This window comes from Serinus canaria, chromosome 7 (assembly GCF_022539315.1).
Source record: "Serinus canaria isolate serCan28SL12 chromosome 7, serCan2020, whole genome shotgun sequence".
Taxonomy (NCBI): Eukaryota; Metazoa; Chordata; class Aves; order Passeriformes; family Fringillidae; genus Serinus; species Serinus canaria.
In genome coordinates, this window is record NC_066321.1 from 2344599 (window position 1) to 2351037 (window position 6439).

The window sequence follows — 6439 nt, forward strand, 5'->3', positions numbered from 1 at the left end:
CAGAAAGGTTTCCCTGCTCCAGCCTAGAGCCAATTAGCAGCAGATTTCTTCCACTGGCCCTGTCCAGGCTCTCTGCACCTTCCATTGGCTTCACCCATGGACAGCAGAGCAAGATGGAGAGCTGGGATTGTGGAACTCTGCACAGTGTCTCCTGCAGTTCCAGCCCATCTCAGAGTCCCAGGGGCAGGAAATTAGAAATCAGTGTTAGGCAGGATAAAAAAAAAATGTTACCAATACAGGTAGGGAAATAAAAATTAGGGACCAAATGCTCTGCAAGCTCATCCAGTTTGTGTTTATGCTTTGATGCCTCTGGTTGTACATGGATGACTGGGATGGTTTAAAAGTGCAACCTCTGGCCAGGAAAATGAGGGGAGAGTTCTGTTCCACTGAATAATTGTTTTCCCTACAGACTGAAATTGAAAACTCCCCACACTCTGTAAAAGCCACACAGGCTGCTTGTTACCTCTGGTTGCTTGGGACAGGACCTGGCCAGAATCCCAAAACACGACCAGTGCAATTCCCTCCCCTCTGCTCTGTCCATAAATGGATCCTGCTGGAGACTGGGGCTTGGGCTGGATGGAGGCAATTGTCACAGAACTCCAGAATGTTTGGGTTGGAAGGGACATTAACAATTATCCAGTGCCACCCCTGCCATGGCAGGGACACCTCCCACTGTCCCAGGGTGCTCCAAGCCCTGTCCAACCTGGCCTTGGCACTTCCAGGGATCCAGGGGCAGCCCCAGCTGCTCTAGAAATTCCATTCCAGGGTCTACCCACCTTCCCAGCCAGGAATTCCTTCCCAATATCCCATCCATCCCTGCCCTCTTGCAGTGGGAAAATATTCCCCATTGTCCTCTCACTACAAGACCTCCATATATTACACAGAACAAAATATCATTGACTGGAATGGCAATTTCACTGGGAAAAATATATTTACAATTGAATAAAGTAATTAAATTAAATAAATGCCTAAGGAAATACTTAAATCCCCAGATTTTCGTCTAATATAAATTTGAGAACATTAAAAGCCGGGAGCAAACTCAAAAAAAATTAAAAATTGTCAGAAATCTCCCATACTTCCCCCTCCATGGCGGCTCAGGAGCCAAGTTGAAAAGTTGTGATTGTTTTTCCTTTTTTTTTTTTTTTCATTTTAATGTTTTTAAATTTTTTTTTTTCCTGCTCTGAATGAATTTCCCAACTTCCAGAGCACATGCTCCCGAGCTGGCAGCTCCCTGCTGTCCTTCCCCTGTGCTCTGCAAAGCCCAGGAAGGTCCTGGGAAGGTGCTGGAGCTCCAGGGGTTAAAGGAGCTGAACTTGTCAGGATGTTTTTGTGTCGTCTGGAGGAGTTGTTTGTTGTGCTGTGGGTGCTGCAGGGTATCAGTCACTCTGAAGGAGAGGATGTCCAGGCAGTGCCACAGCAGACAGTGACTGGCACTGGCACTAAATCATTGTGTCAAGGCTCTGCTCTGCAGCAGCACAAAGGGAATCCTGGTGGGGTTGGGAAGGAACTGGAGCCTTTGGGATTGGCCAGCCCGCCTTGGAATGATCAATTAGGGCTCGTTAATTGCACTCAGTGGCAGGGTGGGCAGGAGGAATCAGCCCTGCCTCTCCCTTGGTGCTCTGGGATACTTTCGGTACAAAGCAGGCAAGGGAAATGTTTCTGCATGTCCTTAGGAAGGATGAGAGATTTGGGATTGTTCAGCCTGGAGAACAGAAAGCTCTGGGGTGACCTTGGAGCTCCTTGCAGGGCCCGAAGGGGCTCCAGGAGAGGGACTGGGGATGGAGGGACAGGAGCCAGGGAATGGCTCCCACTGCCAGAGGGCAGGGATGGGTGGGAGATTGGGAATTGGGAATTCCTGGTTGGGAGGGTGGGGAGGCCCTGGAATGGAATTCCCAGAGCAGCTGGGGCTGCCCCTGGATCCCTGGAATGTCCAAGGCCAGGCTGGACAGGGCTTGGAGCTTCCTGGGACAGTAGAAAGTGTCTCTGCCATGGCAGGGGTGGCACAGGATTATCCTTAATGTCCCTTCCAACCCAGTGCAGTCTGGGATTCTGTGATAAAGTTCTGCCTGAGTAGGCTGAAATTCCACATCCCAAAGGAATCAGGGAGATCTTTATAAAATACTGGATGCTTTGCTCTCATGTATATCAAGGTTTAACTTTTTGATTCCTCTCAGGCAGGTGTGTAGCAAAGTATGAACACGTGGGCTAACACTTGACCTCCAAGTGGGAGCAAAGAGCTTTTCAGTTCCAGGCATAAAACCTAAAATTTAAAATCTAAAATTCGGTGGATCCAGAAGTGTTACATTTCTTAATGCTAAAGCCAATTTAAAGAGCCAAAAACTTCTGTTAATTTGCAGATACTGTGGTCTGTAAGGAACCTGAACAGCAACTGGGGCCAGGCCCTGCTCTAAAGACAGAAATCCTGGGATTTGTTAGGGATGAAGGAGGAAAGTGATGGAGTTGGACTTTGATGGGTCCCTTCTAATTCCATGATTCTATCCTATTCCATGATTCCCTAGGTGACAGGTGTGAGGAGGATATTCCATGATTCCCTAGGTGACAGGTGTGAGGAGGATATTCCATGAATCCATAGGTGACAGGTGTGAGTAGGATAGTCCATGAATCCATAGGTGACAGGTGTGAGGAGGATATTCCATGATTCCCTAGGTGACAGGTGTGAGGAGGATATTCCATGAATCCATAGGTGACAGGTGTGAGGAGGATATTCCATGAATCCATAGGTGACAGGAGTGGGGAGGATATTCCATGAATCCATAGGTGACAGGAGTGGGGAGGATATTCCATGATTCCCTAGGTGACAGGTGTGAGGAGGATATTCCATGAATCCATAGGTGACAGGTGTGGGGAGGATATTCCATGAATCCATGGGTGACAGGTGTGAGGAGGATATTCCATGATTCCCTAGGTGACAGGTGTGAGGAGGATATTCCATGATTCCCTAGGTGACAGGTGTGGGGAGGATATTCCATGAATCCATGGGTGACAGGTGTGAGGAGGATATTCCATGAATCCATAGGTGTCAGGAGTGGGGAGGATATTCCATGAATCCATAGGTGACAGGTGTGGGGAGGATATTCCATGATTCCTAGGTGTCAGGTGTGAGGAGGATATTCCATGAATCCATAGGTGTCAGGAGTGGCTCAGGCCACCCCAATTTCCATCACCCCTGAGACCAAGCCCACAGATCCCTTTTCTTGGCAGGTAACTCAAAACTCCCTTTTCTTGCCCGATAACTCAAAAGTGCTGTTTTCCTTTCTGCTGCCTGCTACCCATGAGCTCTGCCGCCCCAAAACCTGAAAAATCCCCAAACCTACACCCAAAACAACCAAACACCCCCTGGGGAGAAGCCAGCAGGGAGATTCCTGCCCCTGGGAGAAGCCTCACAAGACACCTGCAAAGCCTCTTTCGTTTCTCCCGGACTTTTTCTTATCGGAGCCGTTCCTCAATCCCATTTTTCTTTCATCTCCTGCTGTTCACCTGGGGTTCCTCCCACCCTCTCTGCTCCTTCCCTGGAGCCTTTCCTTGCCATTGATTGCAGAGCAGTGCCAAGGCGTTTTGGCAGGGGAAGGGATGCAGATGCCTGCGAGATGCCGCCGGGAGGCTGCGGGGACGGGAGCAGGGAGGATCCTCGTGCCTGCCTTGGGTAACCCCAGCTCAGGAATCGAGGTGCCACTCATCTCCCAGCTCATTGTGCTCCAGCTCAAAGGCAGAGCCTCCCCTGGCGCCTCCTTTAAATAATTTGGATGTATATCCAGCGAGCTCTGGGTGTTTCATCTCCTCTCTTTCCTTGGGCCTATTTGTTTATTTATCCTCAGGCTCCCAGCTCCCTGCAGTAAAAACCAGCTACTTCCTGCATGGCAGGTAATATGGAAATGGGGGCTGCTTTTCCTTTCAAATGAATTCTGTGTTATTTTCATTTGATTTTTCCAAAATAGAAGCAGAAGATTCCTATCGGTGCCTAGGAAAATCATGGAGTAACTCCGGAGCAGTTTAAGGGTGCAAATAGGGGATTTTTGGGGTCAGCAGCCTGAGTTTGACCTTCTGTGCAGAGATCTTTAGGTGCTGGAAGTGACCAGGGGATTTCTGAGAGGCTGAGATGTTCCCATCCTTGGGAATCCAGGGAAGTGCTGCCTGTTGTTTGCCTGAGCTGTGTCCTGGTGTTTCTGCTGTGCTGTCCCCTGTGCCACGTCCCAGTGCAGCCCAGTGTGACCCCACAGGGCACTGGGTGGCAAGGAATGCTTTTCCCTGGGCTCATGGGAGGGTGTCTGGGGGGCCAAAATCACAGAGCAGGTCGATTCCCATCTCGCTTGGGCCTGGCAGAAGGAGCTCCACTGCCTCTCTTAGTTTTCACAGCTTAACTTGATTGCTCTGGTTTAGTTACCTGAATGTCAAATTTTAGTTGAGGTATGGAATAATTTCTGCTGATTCTCCAGTTCTCCTTCCCATCCCAGAAAATCCATCTTGGGGCTTTCTGCTGTTCATTCTGCTAATCCATTTGTCATTGCCTAGAAACTCCTGGTGCTGTAAGGATTGCTCCTTTTAAGGAGGTGAAATACATTTGTCTTTCTCATCAGCTGAGACACAAATCAGAAAATCAGAGAATCAGAGAATCCCAGACTGGCTGGGTCAGAGGGGACCTTAAAGCTCATCTTGTGTCCAGCCCTTGCCATGGGTAGGGACACCTGGGGTGTCCAAGGCTGTGGGTGGAGATGGGTCAGTGGAATTTTTCCCCATCAGGTGATGTCTTTACTGTGCACTGAGCAGCATTTAGAGACACCTGAGCTGCGATCACAGGCAGGGCTTGGCTGAGATGTGTTGGAGCAGGTCAGGTCAGCCCCGTGGGCTGCCCGGGCTAAAGGAATGTGATTCCTGCAGCTTGTCCCCTCAGGAAGGAAAGGTCCTGCTTTCTTCTTCTATTCCTCCCTCCACCTTCCCTGCTCCAGCCCTTGTCACATCCTTCTCTTGTGGTTTTACCCTGGCAGAGAACTCTTTTCTTCTGAGCTCTCCGCTGGCTCGTGCTGACCTGGTTCACGGGAGACGTCCAGGAGGCTGCAGGGAAGGGAGGGAAGGGCAGGACTGGGAGCTCTGTGCTTCAGCAGCACAGATCTGTGGATCAGCTTTGCTCCTGCAGCCCAGCAGGACTCCCCAGCTGAGGAAGGAGCAATTCCTGCTTGTTGCTTCTGGCACCTGAGCTTGTGTCCAAACATTTCGCTGCCTTCTGATGGAGAGAGTGATCTGCACAGCTCAGTGGTGGGGGCACTGACACCCAGGAAATACCCCAGCCTTGTCTTCCTGGGACACAGAATTTCAAACCAAAGCACCAGAGGAGCAGTTAGAAATTGCTGCTCTGTTGCCTGATTATTTTGTTTGAATCTTCATCGTCGCGAAGTTTGACAACACGCGAAGGGTCTCCGCACACCACAACACAACACAACATTCATCTGCTGGCAGCTCCAACATCCATCTGACAGCTCTACCCACAATTATCAAATCCTTTATTTGTTGCCTCGTTGTAGCACTTCTGATGATTATTTTTATCCTTTTGTCTGCCAGCATCAATAAAAGCAACAGCTGAGGTTCACACGGCGTGACGCGGGCGTGGGCGCCGGGGGTTGGCTGCTCAGCCCCAGCAGCAGTGGCACGGGCTCCGTGTGTTAAATCCTGCTCCATAATTGAGAAGAAGGGGCAGAAATTCCAGAAATGCAGATTGACAAGTGCCCTGGCTCCCGAGTCCTCAAGGATTGTCACGTGGCTGCAATCCTTGGCTTGGTAAACACGATGCTTTGACATTGGGGTTTTTCTTTTTTTTTCATTTCTGTGCCTTTAGTAAAAAGCTTTTCAGCCACATGAACTGAAAAAAAAACGCAGGTGCCACTCCATGGGCTGGATCAGTGGGTGGCAAGACATCTTTCTTTGCTAACAGTATTTCTTTACCAGTGTTTGTCTCTTTCTTTGTGCAGCATTTAGTGCAACAAAAATAAGTATTTGCACAGATCAAGGAATTTCCTTTGGAGGGATGCAAAGGTGCCAAATATTTTCAGTAGGTGAAATAAACCAGGAGAATAGGTAGCTGGAAAAATCCCATCCCTGTGGCAATTGATTGGTAAATAAAACCCTGGGGACTGGAGGAACGATGGTGTTGGGATTACAGGGAATTTCAGGCTGGGATGGTGCAGTGACCACTCCATTGGCTGAGAGTGGGTCATTACTGCAATTAATCATCCTTAATTGAAGCACCCCTCTGAAGGAGGCCTTGTGCACCTCAGCAGTGGGAGGTGCTGGCAGCTCTCCTCCAGCTCCCTTTGTCCACAGAGCTCCAGGAGCATCATTTGCAAAGCTCACATTGACAAATCCCCGTGCTGGGTCCGCGGGGCCTCAATCCATCACCAAATAACAGCATCAACATTTTTCCTGGCCC

General features: G+C 49.6%; 1 long non-coding RNA gene across 8 annotated transcripts; it reads left to right on the plus strand.

The window, feature by feature from the left end:
- Window positions 1-913: 913 nt before the first annotated feature.
- On the plus strand, window positions 914-3697 carry LOC127059818 (uncharacterized). 8 transcript variants are annotated; one of them, XR_007777986.1, is made up of 5 exons: window positions 914-2593; window positions 2631-2741; window positions 2816-3081; window positions 3118-3222; window positions 3397-3697. It is a non-coding gene; the product is annotated as an uncharacterized LOC127059818 (long non-coding RNA). The 8 variants fall into 8 exon arrangements; XR_007777989.1 differs by having other exon boundaries at window positions 2631-2778; window positions 3118-3697; XR_007777990.1 differs by having other exon boundaries at window positions 915-2556; window positions 2779-3081; window positions 3118-3697.
- Window positions 3698-6439: the final 2742 nt, after the last annotated feature.